The 15033-nt window shown below is 44.9% G+C and overlaps 1 protein-coding gene and 1 pseudogene across 2 annotated transcripts in view; both read left to right on the plus strand.

Moving 5' to 3' along the window:
* Window positions 1–15033, plus strand: part of KCNK13 (potassium two pore domain channel subfamily K member 13) — a 125330-nt gene that overhangs the window by 33330 nt on the left and 76967 nt on the right. The gene's annotated exons all lie outside the window — the stretch shown is intronic.
* On the plus strand, window positions 13742–14535 carry LOC107968232 (glutaredoxin-1-like; annotated as a pseudogene).

A 15033-nucleotide genomic window follows, 5' to 3' on the forward strand; every position in this document is an offset into this window, starting at 1 on the left:
ATACCAATTTATTATATAATTGACTTGACATATTGGGATTTGTTTTAATGGGATTTGCAGGGGATGCCATTTTCCACCTCTGGCCTCTTTCTCTCATGACAGCAGATCTCTTCTGCTTGAGCTTTCACTCCATGGAGAAGGGTGAGACAGACATCTCTGAGGTCATGCTGTCTGCATGGAACCAGGAGCTCCTTGTCTGTCTCTATCTCATTCCCCTGTGTGTGCCTGCACCTTGCACAGGGCTGGCATGCCATAGGCCTCAGTAAATATTTCCTGAGTAGATGAATCAATGGAAACTACATCCCATCTGCTTTGACTATAATGTCCTTGCATTGTCTCCACTGAATGAGAACCAGGTATTCACATGACCTCCCAAAGTAATTGTTTCTTCTGACAGCCCCAAGTACTATGAGCCAGCCATAACACTTGTCTAGTGTTTGCTCAATTGAATTTTCACCAGTGAGGCAAATACGAAGGGCTTGATTTTCATAATGAAACAGATTCTATTTCTTGTAATCTATGAGTCAACATCAGAGTATGGAGTACTTGCTTAACTTGTTTCCTCTTCCTGTGGCTAAACCAGATCAAGTCCTAGCTCACATCAAGTCCTAGCTCCAGTCAACTGGAAGGAGACAAGACTCAGTCCACATGTCAGGGGCAGCACAGCACCACTGGGTTTATTTGGCACCTGGAGGATGATGGTCTTCATTATCAGGGACTTTTCTTTTTTTTCTTTTTTTTTTTCTTTTGAGATGGAGTCTCACTGTCGCCCAGGCTGGAGTGCAGTGGCGCGATCTCAGCTCACTGCAAGCTCCGCCTCCCGGGTTCACGCCATTCTCCTGCCTCAGCCTCCCGAGTAGCTGGGACCACAGGCGCCCACCACCACGCCCGGCTAATTTTTTGTATTATTAGTAGAGACGGGGTTTCACCGTGTCAGCCAGGATGGTCTCGATCTCCTGACCTCGTGATCCTCCTGGCTCGGCCTCCCAAAATGCTGGGATTACAGGCGTGAGCCACCGTGCCTAGCCTATCAGGGACTTTTCTAAGAATTAAAGTTTTGTCTAGAATTGTGTTTGTCCCAAATTGTTTTTATCTTAACCATTTTGGTGAAAGCATTTAAAATAAATGGATTACGTGTTATCCCACCTCTTCAAAAAATGTGTGCCAAATATAATTTAAGCCCTTTTGGATGTTTGAAGTTCATCTTTATGGGCAGAGAATCACAGCGTCTCTGTCAAAAAAGGCAACACCATCAAGGAACCACTGCGGCTAGCTTTATTTGTCCCTACATTAATCTGTGATATCTAGAGTCCTCTCTTTTCTCAGATGTCCTTTTGTGCTGAGATCAAGTGGCTCTTTCTAACAGCGGTGCATGGTACAATCTCCTAGGAAACTAAAAAAAATGTATAACTGCCATGAAGACTTGACTGGGCTTTTGATTCAGTAGCTCTGAGATAGAGCCTTCGTAGCGCCATTTGAAACAAACACCAAAACTTCCTAAGGCGATTCTGATTTTTGCTCTTCCTTGAGAGTCAGTGTTATAGTCAACATATCTTCTGCTGCTTCTAATCAGCTATCTTATTTTTTTTCAGATGTGTTTGGGTGAAGACCCCAGAAGGGCCTCTTTTTTCTTTTTCCCTAGTAAGTTAGAGCAGTTATTCTCAAACTTGTTCAGATGGTCTAAGAGTGGAAAAACTTAAGCTGTTTTTTTTTCTATTCTCTCACTCAACAACGATCAACACAGAAGGCTTCTGTGACCAGAAGTGTGAGGGTATTATCCTATATATCAAGCAAGCCGGCGTCCTCTGCAGCAAACACCAGCTGGATGTCTTCTAATTCAGTTCAATTCTGACACTATCTATCTGGAGATAGAGTCAGATCTCACAGGTCGAGGGCTCAGTCCCTAACCTGCCCCCCACCTTCAGGTGTCAACTGCAGGCTCTATGTTTGACCTGTGCTTCTGACTGACTGGCAATAAATCGGGTCCCACAGCTCCCTCCTTGGGTTTGCTTACTTTGCTAGAGTGGCTCACAGAACTCAGGGAAACACTTAGGTTTACTGGTTTACTATAAAGGATATTACAAAGGATACAGATGAAGAGATGCATAGGATAACACCTATAGGAAGAGGTGTGGAGCTTCCAAACCCTCTCCAGGGTGAACCACCCTCCAGGAACATCCATGTGTTCAGCTATCTGGAAGCTCTCCAAACCTTGTCCTTTGGGGTTTTTATAGAGACTTTATTATATAGACATGATTGATTAAACCATTGGCCATTGGTGATCAACTCAGCCTTCAGCTCCTCTCCCCTCCCTGGAGGTTGCAGTGTGGGGCTTTAAGTCCCAACTCTCTAATCATGCCTTGGTCTTTCTGGTGACCAGCCCCATTCTGAAACTACCTAGGGGCTGCCAGTCAACAGTCAACTCATTAACATACAAAAAGACATCACATTAGAGATTCTACAGATTTTAAGAGTTATACATCAGGAACCAGGGACAAAGACCAAATATGTATTTTACAATATCACAGGTGGTGAGATGCCTGAATTCTTAGTCCTCTTTGCAAAATACAATAAAACATAATAAATTATTCTCTTGTAAAAACTAGGAACAATTTTATTAGCAGTATATATGACCGTGTTTTCTGTATTATCTTAGTCAAGACCCTTTTGCTTGCAAATATTAGGAACTCACCTGAATCAGCTCAAGACAAATTGTTGATTGTATTGTAAGGATACATACAGGGGTAGTTCATGGAACTGCAGAGCAGGAAGCAAATTTGAGACTCACAACAGTGCTAGGCCAGAAAGTGGAGAATCAGCAAGAATTGGCAGCCATTTTCTTGGGCTCTTGCCTTTGCTTCTCTCTTTCTTTTGCTTTTGACTTCTGCTTTCTGCTTCTTCTCATTCTTGGCTGCTGATCGCCACCCCTCAGCCCTGAGTTTTTGTCCCCTCAGTTGAAACAACTAACGATGACTGCCTACTGTTTCTTAATCCCAAGTTACATTCCTGAGAGAATCTGATTGGCCAAATATGGGGGTCAGGTGTTTATCCCTTGTCCACTGAGGTGCATCTTCGGGGCTTGGATCCAGCAGCACAAACATGGCTGCCACACGAAGTACTCAGGGAAGGGGAGTGGGAGATGAAACTCAAACCTTGTTTTCTATATTTTGTTCTACCTCTTACCATAAACCCTCCTTCCTATACACCCAGAAATGCCTCTGCCCAATAGAACCAGCTATCTTAGTTCATCCTGTGTTGCTATAACAGAAGTGAGACTGGGTAATTTATAAAGAAAAGAGGTTTCTTTAGTTTATAGTTTTGGAGGCTGGAAGTTCAAGGGCATGACCCTGGCTTCTGGCAAGGGCTTCTGTGGTGCATCTTAACATGGTGAAGGTCAAAGGGGAAGCAGACAGGCATGAACCCCAGGGGCATTCTGGCTTTATAACAACCCACTGTCAAGGGAACTGATCCATTCCCATGGAAACTAATCCAGTCTCACCAAAGCGAGAACTCACTCAATGCCACAAGAATGACATCAAGCCATTCATGAGGGATCTGCCCCCCTGTGACCCAAACACCTCCCTCTAGGCCCCACCTTCCACCACCACCACATTGGGGATCAAATTTCAGCATGAATTTTGTTGGGGACATATTCAAACCATAGCCAAACAATAGCACCAGCCATCTCATTGACTGCCACAAACTGTATTCCCCATCCCTGATGGGAGAATATTCAAAGTCCTGTTGAGCTGCAGCACGCAGAGGCTCACGCTCCCCAGATATGAATGCTCACCAGCTGCCATTTGTGGACTAAGCAATCAGATTAAACCATGCACAACACGCCCAGTATACAATACTGGAAGAAAAACAAGACAATGGCAATGAACCATTCCTCTTTAGAAAAAGAAATAGGGTATAGGAACCCCCATGTATCTCTCATCCAGTTATTAGCCATTAGTAATGAGTATATAATGAGGGGCAGAGGAAGGGGAAATGGGACTGTTTAAATCCAGACCTGCTCAAACTAACATAAGCAAACAAGGAGAATTCATCACAAGGATCCAGGTCTCTCTCTCTCTCTCAGTGTTCCAGGGCAGAAACTTCCCTCCTGGGGCGGGGATGACTCTGTCTATCTCTAGGCCTGCATCTCATGCATCTGCCTCATGTGTCTGTCTATATGCTCCATGTGCCACACACTCACCTGTGGGTTCCTCATAGACTTTAAAATGTGAATTCAGAAAACCTGGATGTTCCCAAGTACCACGGGGGCCACACATCATTTCCAGTAACACATGGAAGACAGTGTATTTTATTAATAACTATTTAATTGGCATTTATTATTTATTTCCATTTTTGTTTATTTATTTAAGTGGCACACAAAAATACTCTGATTTCTTGGCTCTCATTGCTTAGGGTGAAGTTAAGTTAAAGTTTTGAAGTGCTATAATTTATATAACAATATTAAGCACATGACCACCCAGGCTGAAGGTCAATGTGGTCACATCACAGAGAAAGTCCTTCTGGAGACCATGAAAACCCCATCTACGGCTGGGCATAGTGGCTCACGCCTGTAATCCCAGCACTTTGGGAGGCCGAGGTGGGCGGATCACCTGAGGTCAGGAGTTCGAGACCGGGAGTCCTGAGACCAGGAGTTATAACCCGGGAGGTGGAGGTTGCAGTGAGGCGAGATCATGCCACTGCACTCCATCCTGGGCGACAAAGTGAGACTCAGTCTCCAAAAAAAAAAAAAAAGAAAACACATTGCACTGGGGATGGAATTGTCCCCCTTAATTGATTTCTCTCTCATTACCAAGGAGTACTAGGATTCTACTGCGAATCTTTAGAAAATAATTTTATATTTACCGTTGAAATTAAAGAACAAGGCCAGGCGCGGTGGCTCACGCCTGTAATCCTGGCACTTTGAGGGGGCCGAGGCAGGTGGATCATGAGATCAGGAGTTCAAGACCAGCCTGGCCAAGATGGTGAAACCCCATCTCTACTAAAAATACAAAAATTAGCCGGGCGTGATGGCAGGTGCCTGTATTCCCAGCTGCTTGGGAGGCTAAGGCAGAGAATTGCTTGAACCCAGGAGGCAGAGTTTGCAGTGAGCCGAGAGTGCGCCTGCACTCCAGCCTGGGTGGCAGAGTGAGACTCTGTCTCTATAAAAAATTTTTTAAAAATTAAAAAAAAAAATCACCTATTCAGAGTGACCACTTACGTTTTTGTGCGATTCTTCCCAAACACTGTGTGTATGATTGTAACATAGTTGAGATGAGATATTTTTAAATATGTTAGTCCACTCTGCTTTCTCAGTCAGTCGAGTTTTCTCAGCGCAGTTGAACTTTCACGTGAGGAATGTTCAGGACTGTGCATTGCCTCTGACATTGTTAGGAGTAACGGCCGGTGTAGAGGCTGTCAGACATGGAACTCTTCACCCTTATTCAAGATACCCCTTGGTGGCTTTGTCAATGTCCTAAATAAACTCTGCTGCATCTTGTTTCTTGTTAATGACCTCTTTTTCCTACAAGTTGAGTATATGAAAAATTCCAAGAAAAATAGAATGCTCATGGATTTGGCTCCAGGAGATTGAGGATTGATTTATCCCTAGAGTGAGTTATTAGAAAGGTGTTTCTGGCTCAACAATTGGCCGTATATATAGCATCAAGTTTCCCATTTGGGACAACTAGGGAGAAAAGTGCTGATTGTTTAGGCAAATGTTGAGGACTCTAGATGGAAGTCATTGCAATTGCACAGCTAAGTAAACCCTGCGTAATTGAAGCAGCAAGCCAACAGCTGTGACAACCTGACCACACAGCAGATAAACAGACGGACAATAGGTGGGTGAGGTGTTTACAGAATTCTTCACGAGGATCGGGGACCTCTGCTCAAGGGGGAGGGTCCCAAAGCCACATCCTTTCTCATACCAAACCAACATAATTTTTCCTTCCAGGGGAGGTAAAAAGCAGGGCAGACTGTCCCGAATTTGTGCTTATTTGGTTTTGACATACACACAAAACTCACATCTCCTTCCCTGATGGAGACTAAGAACCCAACTAACCACGCAGCTCTGGACTCTTCTGAAGCTGCTGTTCTGTTTGCACATTACCTAAGGCTCAGCTTGCTCCTGCCCTTCCCATCGCAAGCCAATATTAAATTAATTTGTATGTTCTGTGTTAGGAAGTACCGAGGGGCCAGAATAAAGTTTTTTGGAGTCGATCCCACTTTGGAGTTAATAGCATAGATAATCTACACTTGGATAATTAGGGTTTGGCCAGAGTAAAAAATAACTCAATGAAACTAAAAATATCTTCATTTAAGAACCTTGATGTAAACACGTGAGTCCATGTTTCCACCCAAGAAACTCTATAATAGGTGCCGTGGCTGCATTTTGGTGACCTGTTTATCACTGGCCAAGTCTCAAACCTCAGCAATGCTGGCCCTAATGACATCTAAACTGGAGCTGATTCTGCATGAAATTACGTTCAACAAGCTACTTTTTGGCTGGTACTAGTGACCTCGGGGACATAAGGCCTACTTCTGTTTGCTGGAGAGAACATTGCCTACCTAATAGAAGAGGAAGGCCTAATCAGTCCCAAGGATGTTAGGGAGGCCGCAAAGTGTGAAGCAGTGGATTGAACAAAGGAAAGCAGTAATTTCATCAGATTAGTAGTGGCTATTTTTATAACTTTGATTTGTCCATGTGAAACAGAGGAATGACTTTGAAAAATAGTCTGAAGACCTGCAACTTTTAAAATTGTATTTGCATCTCAGCACTAGGTTGGTTGGTTTGTTTTTCTTGGGACGGGGCCTTGCTTTGTCGCCCAGGCTGGAGTGCAGCGGTATGATCACATCTTACTGCAGCCTCCAACTCTTGGGCTCAAGTGATCCTCCCACCTCAGCCTCTCGAGCAGCTGGGACCACAGGTGTGTGCCCACCATGCCTGGCCAATTGTTTTATTTATTTGTAGAGACAGAGTTTCACTATGTTGCCCAGGCTGGTCTTGAACTCTAGGGCTCAAGCAATCCTCCCACCTCAGCCTCCCAAAGTGCTGGAGTTACAGGTGTGAGCCACCGTGCCTGGCCAGCACGAGATATTTGAGTCAAGCAGATGCTTCCACATGCTTTAAAACTAAGGAGGTTGCAGTATATGATGGAATTATGTCATTCGAGGTGCTTCAGTCCCCTGTTCAGTTTCTCAGTCTGTAACATGGGGTGATAATAATCACACCTCAGAGTTGTTCTGAGGAGTAGACCAGGTGACATAGGCAGGGTGTTTGGAACCATGTCTGCTTCACAGTGAGCACAAAATACATTTTTGCCCTTGTTGTTCAGTCTGTCTCTGAAATCGCTTCTGGCACCAAATGGGCAGGAGATTTGATTTCTCTGAAATCTTGATCTGAAGTCCCAGCACGTCTCCACTCATATCTTGTCCCGGACCAGTGTGTTGTCCTCGTATGGCAAAACCAATACTTAGACGAGGGGGCAGGGGCATCACATTCAGAAATTCTCCCATGGGGTGCGACGCAGGAGAGGGATACAAGACTACAAATTGGGTTCAGGGTATACTGCTCTGGTGATGGGTGCACCAAAATCTCACCAGTTGGCCGGGTGTGGTGGTACAATCCCAGCACTTTGGGAGGCCCAGGCAGATGGATTGCCTGAGCTCAGGAGTTTGAAACCACCCTGTGCAACATGGTGAAACCCCATCTCTACTAAAATACAAAAAAATTAGCTAGGTGTGGTGGCGTGCTCCTATAATCCCAGCTACTCGGGAGGCTGAGGCAGGAGAACTGCTTGAACCCAGGAGGCGGAGGTTGCAATGAGCTAAGATCGTACCACTGCACTCCAGCCTGGGCAACAGAGTGAGACTCCGTCTCCAAAAAACAAAACAAAACAAAAAAAAAACCTCACAAGTCACCACTAAAGAACTTCCTCATGTAACCAAATACCACCTGTTCCCCCGAAAACCTATGGAAATATTTTCTTTTTTTTTGAAACGGAGTTTTGCTCTCGTTGCCCAGGTTGGAGTGCAATGGCGCGATCTTGGCTCACTGCAACCTCTGCCTCCCAGGTTCAAGCGATTCTCCTGCCTCAGCCTCCCAAGTAGCTGGGATTACAGGCATGTGCTACCACACCCGGCTAATTTTATATTTTTAGTAGAGATGTGATTTCTCCATGTTGGCCAGGCTGGTCTCGAGCTCCCGACCTCAGGTGATCCACCTACCTTGGCCTCCCAAAGTGCTGGGATTATGGGCATGAGCCAACGTGCCTAGCCAGAAATAAAAAATTTTTAAAAAGAAATCCCCCCATTGAAATGGACTCCTTCAGATCTATACGGGCTCCAGGAATTCCCTTTAAGGCAGAATGTACAGCTGTGATGTAGAGCTGGTAACAACACCAGCCAGCATACAGAAAGCTCACTGGCTGCAGATTCGGTTCATAACTCTCCCATCAACTATAGTATCTTCATTAATTGATGTAAAATTGAAGCTTAGAAGAATCAAGTAAGAATCTTGCCTGTGCTGCAATGCTGGGTGGCAAAGGCAGGATTTGATCCCAGATGATTGGACTCTAGCACCCATCATCTCAATCCCTACCCTATGCAGCCACCTTCAGGATGTTGTCTTCTCTCCTGTTGCCTTCCTGGTTATTGGGAGTCAATGACACGGAGAGTAGAGTCTCTCCCATGACCCCCTATGAAATTCCTCCCATTATTCCTCATAGCCTTTGGGAAGTGCTTTTCCCCAGAGCTTCTCAGTCAGTATGGCTGTGCTGTCTCAGATGTTAACACTGACTTTCTGTCTCCCTGTGGGTTGCTGTCTTCCAGTTGAGTTGCCAAGCTTTCATCTGAGATATTAGACATTAGATTTGGGGGAATTTTAGTTCTGTTAACATTCTGGGATTTTTTTCCCCCAACTTTTATTTTAGATACAGGAGGTACATGTGCAGGTTTGTTACATGGGTGTATTGTACTCAGGTAATAAGCATTATACCCAGTAGGTAGTTTTTCAACCCATGCCTCCCTCCCTCCCTGCTCTAGTAGTCTGCAGTATTTGTTATTCCCATGTTTATGTCTGTGGACGCTCAATGTTTAGCTCCCACTTATAAGTGAGAACATGCAGTATTTGGCTTTCTGTTCCTGTGTTATACACTTAGGATTATGACTGCCAGCTCCATCCACATTGCTGCAAAGGACATAATTTTGTCCTTTTTTAAGGCTGCATAATATTCCATGGTGTATATGTATAATACCACATTGTCTTAATCCAATCCACTGTTGATGGGCACCTAGGTTGATTCTATGTCTTTGTTATTGTGACTAGCAAGGTGAGGAACATACCAGTGCATTTATCTCTTTTGAAAAATGATCTATTTTCCTTTGATATATACCTAGGAATAGGATTTCTGGATCAAATGGTAACTCTAAGTTCTTTGAGAAATCTCCAAACTGCTTTCCACAGTGGCCAAAATTACTTACATTCCCACCAATAGTGTACAAGTGTTCCCGTTTCTCTGCAGCCTCGCCAGCATCTGTGGGATTTTAAGGGCAATCTGAGTTATTTTATCCAGGACCTTTTCCCATGAAAAATAATGCAGGTATTTTTGGAGATTCAAACACACATAAAACTAGAGCATCCTGTCCACCCCAGGGAGACAGACAGGTTTTCTTTTCTTGGGGAACGGAGTTTCGCTCTTGTCGGCTGTAATGCAATGGCGTGATCTTAGCTCACTGCAACCTCCACCTCCCGAGTTCAAGCGATTCTCCTGCCTCAGCCTCCCGAGTAGCTGGGATTATAGGCTCCCACTACCTTCCCCGGCTAATTTTTGTATTTTTAGTAGAGACGGGGTTTCACCATGTTAACCAGGCTGGTCTCAAACCCGGGACCTTAGGTGATCTGCCTGCCTTGGCCTCCCAAAGTGCTGGGATTACAGGCGTGAGTCACTGCACCAGGCCCAGACAGTTTTTTGTTGTTGTTGTTTCTCTCTCTCTCCTGGACCAGAGAGATCTCTAAGTGTATCTTCTACCTCTAAAGACTTTGCCCTTTCAGCTTCCATTCTCAGCAGCTCAGTGAGACATGGGCCATACCCAGATGTATAAGATCAGTCTCTAGGCTTCCTGAAGACCCTGTCTTTCCTCTTCACATTCCTGTTGGGCAGGAGTCAACTTCTCTTGTCTCTTTTTCTCTCCTGATCTTACCCTTTTCTGAAAACTCACTCATCTCGCTCCTCTACTCAATTTTCCTTTGACATGAATTTTTCTCTTCTCAGCCGAGCCTCCTAATCTTGTTCTTCCTCAAGGACACCTTGGAATAAAAGCCTGGCATGTCCCTGAGTGCCTCCTCCTCCTGTGAATGCCTTTTGGCCCCTCCCTGCATTCTTGTTGGGTGTCAGGAACTGCGTGGTTTCTGGGCCTTCTCTCCAGACCCCTTTTCCCCTCTTAAAACAGTAACATCTTTGAAATCTATGATCATATAGGCCATTCTTTGATGAGTTTCTGGAAACCTCACTGAAAACACATTGTCTGGAGACCGTTTTCTCTCTTGGCACAGCAGCACCCAGAAGGCAATAAGACACCTTGTCCCTGTCACACATACATTCCTATCTTTGGGGACTCTTGGGATTTGCTTGATAATAGTATCTTTTTTATGTCTTTGAAGGCTTTGTGTGATCACTTGATGAATCCTGCCAGAATTGTCTCACAAAGGTGATGTGCATTCTGTTTCTTTCCTGGGCCACATATCCTCCTGGGATGGTCAGATTAAGCCCAAGGGAGACGCCATCCTACCCAGGTTGGGCAAGGAAGGTGGAAGAGTCTTGGGGGTCCCTTTCCATATGAGGTGTCACTGTCTTGAACTTGGGGATCAGCTACTTTCTTTTCTTTTCTTTTTTTTTTTTTTTTTTTTTTTTTTTTTGAGAGAGTCTCACACTGTCACCCAGGCTGGAGTGCAGTGGCACGATCTTGGCTCACTGCAACCTCTACCTCCCAGGTTCAAGCAATTCTCCTGCCTCAGCATCCTGAGTAGCTGGGATTACAGGCATGCACCACCATGCCTGGCTAATTTTTGTTTTTCAGTAGAGATGGGGTTTCACCATGTTGGCCAGGCTGGTCTCAAACTCCTGACCTCCAGTGATCTTCACGCCTCAACCTCCCAAAATGCTAGGATTACAGGCATGAGCCACCAGCCAGGATCAGCTACTTTCCAACTCCATTTTGCTACATTAGGTAAATGGGTTACATAAATAGGGTGAGGTTGGGTCCATCCATCCATCCAAGGCACTCAGCAGCACCGTGTCTCTCATTCACGCTGATCTCCTGTCTCCTGATTGTCCAAGCTTGTTTCTGCTTTAGGCCCTTTTCTTCTCTCAGCCCTTTTTTCTCTCAGCTTTTTATAAAACTGGGTCCCCATCTTCAGCCTCACCTGAAGACATGAGATCTTCTCTCACCCCCTTGGTGAAGTAGTCCTCACCTCATTTATTCCCTCTAGAGTCCTCGCCTGAAATCACAGATGTTAGAGGAAAAAGGGGTCCCTTGACTTTAATATACAGGATAAATCAAGTGACAGAACAACCAACACTGGAGCAACACAAGTTTTTATACAGTTGATGGGGACATTCTGTGTATGCAAACTAAGTACCACCCACCCTGTGGCCCTGGATTGTGGTCGTTGAGGGTACTAGGGTACTCATTGAGTCCCAAGTTTGAGTCTTTAACTACAAAATCCATTGTCTCCCCAAATCAAGGAAGTTGTTTTTTTTTTCCTTTTGGCCATTTTTCTTGAAGACCCTTGAATCCAACTCTAAACAGACAAGGACAGGCAGCAATTTGTGTCCAAAGAGAGCCAGGCACAAGGGATCTGTTTATTTTATAGCTGTGATTTCTGCATACGAAAGAAAAGGTCCTAGGTTAAAAATGATAATAACAGTCCGACAAAGGTTTTGTGCTTCCTAGTAAGACGGCATGATGTTCCAAATCATTGTCCAGGCCTTGGCAAAAGCAGGGGCATAGAAGGAGGTTTTCTATGGAGACAAGGAGCCCTCCAGAGACCTGGGCAGGCTGAGCTGGCAGTGCTGGTGGCAGGAGGCCAAGTCCTGGTTGGGTCTGAATTCATGGGTGTCTGGTTCTTCTGACACTAGTTATCCCTGTGACCTTGGGCATTCCATCTCCTTGGGTTTCAAGGCCTTTGAAAAATGAGGTGATTCAATCAGAATAGTTCTGCTCAACTCCTATAATACCTGCCAACTCCCTATTTATGTCAAAAATAATTTAGGAGCTGGGTGCCGTAAGGCCCCACAGTAAACACAGAACTTCTAAAGAGATCTCATTTTGACATACTCTACCATCTGAAATGTTTTCCACATCACATACTAATATGCAAAATAAGAAAGGTGCTGGGCGCAGTGGCTCACACATGTAATACCAGCACTTTGGGGGGCTGAGGCAGGTGGATCACCTGAGGTCAGGAGTTCGAGACCAGCCTGGCCAACATGGTGAAACCCTGTCTCTACTAAAAATACAAAAATTAGCCAGGCATGGTGGCTCATGCCTGTAATTCCAGCTACTCGGGAGGCTGAGGCATGAGAATCATTTGAACTCAGGAAGCAGAGCTTGCAGTGAGCCGAGATCTCGCCACTGCATTCCACCCTGGGTGACAGAGTGAGACTATGTCTTCAAAAAAAAAAAAAAATTATGATACTATCATGAAATTTTATAAATATTTATTATCCTGAAATGAAATTTTATAGATAAAATAAACTATACATATATTTTAGAAAGACATTATACTTCCCTAATTATAAAAGAATAAACAACAGAAAACATTTATAGTAAAATAATATAGGCTGGGTGCAGTGGCTCATACCTGTAATCCAAGCAATTTGGGAGGCCAAGGCGCATGGATTGTTTGAGGCCAGGAGTTCCAGATCAGCCTGGCCAACATGGCGAAACCCCGTCTCTACTAAAAATACAAAAATTAGCTGGGAGTAGTGGTGCACACCTGTAGTCCAAGCTACTCCGGGAGGCTGAGGCAGGAGAATCGCTTGAATCCAGGAGGCAGAGGTTGCAGTGAGCTGAGATCGCACCACTGCACTGCAGCCTGGGAGACAGACTGAGACTCCATCTCAAAAAAAAAAAAAAAAAATATATATATATATATATATATAAATGCTAGGGTCTGGCTATAATGAAGCGCTCAGGTGTTTTTACCTATAAGTAGGCTGACACAGGTGCTCTGTACTGCACACCACCGCTTTACTGTCCATGATGAGATTGCCTGAGATGGTGCACGTTTGGTTACTCTTAAAGTACATGTTGGCCGGGCATGGTGGCTCATGCCTGTAATCCCAGCACTTCGGGAGGCCAAGGTGGGCAGATCACGAGGTCAGGAGATTGAGACCATCCTGGCTAACATGGTGAAACCCTGTCTCTACTAAAATAGAAAAAATTAGCCGGGCATGGTGGCGGGCGCCTGTAGTCCCAGCTACTTGGGAGGCTGAGGCAGGAGAATGGCGTGAACCTGGGAGGCAGAACTTACGGTGAGCCGAGATGGCACCACTGCCCTCCAGCCTGGGTGACAGTGTGAGACTCCATCTCAAAAAAATATATATATACATATTGAGCCTTCCCTCAACTTATAGGGCAGTTGCCTGCCTGGAAATTTCAGTAAACATTACAATTGTGCAAAAACAAAGAGTGTGTTTATTTGTAAAACAAGAATTAGGTTCGGCTCAATACCCATGCAATACCTACAACTGAGGATTCTTCCCAGGGAGACCGCAGCCTGTCGGCATGGCTCAAGAGTGTGTGAACTACAAAATCCAGCCTGGGAAGGTGGTTGTGTTCATCAAGCCCACCTTCCCATTCTGCAGGAGGACCCAAGAGATCCTCAGTCAACTGCCCATCAAACAAGGGCTTCTGGAATTTGTCGAGATCACAGCCACCAACCACACTAACAAGATTCAAGATTATTTGGAACAGCTCACGGGAGCAAGAATGGGGCCTTGAGTCTTTATCGGTAAAGACTGTATAGGCAGATGCAGTGATCTAGTCACTATGCAATAGAGTGGGGAACTGCTGACGCGGCTAAAGCAGATTAGAGTTTTGCAGTAACCACAGAGCAGGCCACACGCTGACTTTCCTCCTCAAGAGCTGGATGGCATTGCACGTGATGACAGCACTTCCTGGTGGATGAATTTGGGGGACACAAACAGCTTTTGTCTTCTTTTGCCTCAGTATTTAAAAGTGGATCAACTTGCTCTTGACCACAGGGCCAAGAAGGTTGATGGGCCATCTTGGTTTTCTTCTTGATGTGCTCTTTGGTTTTCAGAAGACTGTGACAAGTTCTGGCCTAGGATTCGCTCACTCACCCTCAATTGTTCTTTCTCTTTGGCACGCATTTCTTACTGTTCTCCACGTGTCAGCATGCCTCTGCCTCTAAGCCAGTGTTTTTCAACTATGTTTCTACAGACTCCTTCTCCACAATGATGAATCCTTGGTTGGTTTTCTGCTACTGCCCATTAGCTGAAATCATTTTTCCGCTTGACTTTATGGAGTTGGTGTTATGAAATCAGTGGGTATTTTGAATGTGTTCTTTCAAAGTACTGCATCTCTCCGGAGACTCAATCCCACCCCATCCCATCCCACCTTGAGAATCACTGCTCTGAACCAGTGTTGTCCACCTTGTCCTCTCACAGATCTCATAGGAAATGTTCAACAGTTCTGTGTAAGGTCTCAGGACTCAACTGGAGAAATCATATGAAAAGTTAAGCATAGTTGGTCTTGCTGTCATATGGATCAGAGGCACAAGTGCAGAGGCTGTGGTCGTGTAGAACACTCTGTTATTTAAGATGGCCATCCAGATAATCCTGAACACTGTGTATTTATTTGATTTAGAGTACCAGCAAAAATTAAAGCACAAAATGTAAAACATCTGAGAAAACTTACAGCCCCCTACCCTAAGAGTGTATCTGTGAAAGAGCCCCCAATGCTTTGAAAACTTAAGAATCCCTTGGGCCAGGCGCGGTGGCTGACGCCTGT

The sequence above is a fragment of the Pan troglodytes genome, chromosome 15 (genome assembly GCF_028858775.2).
Source record: "Pan troglodytes isolate AG18354 chromosome 15, NHGRI_mPanTro3-v2.0_pri, whole genome shotgun sequence".
Classification (NCBI taxonomy): domain Eukaryota; kingdom Metazoa; phylum Chordata; class Mammalia; order Primates; family Hominidae; genus Pan; species Pan troglodytes.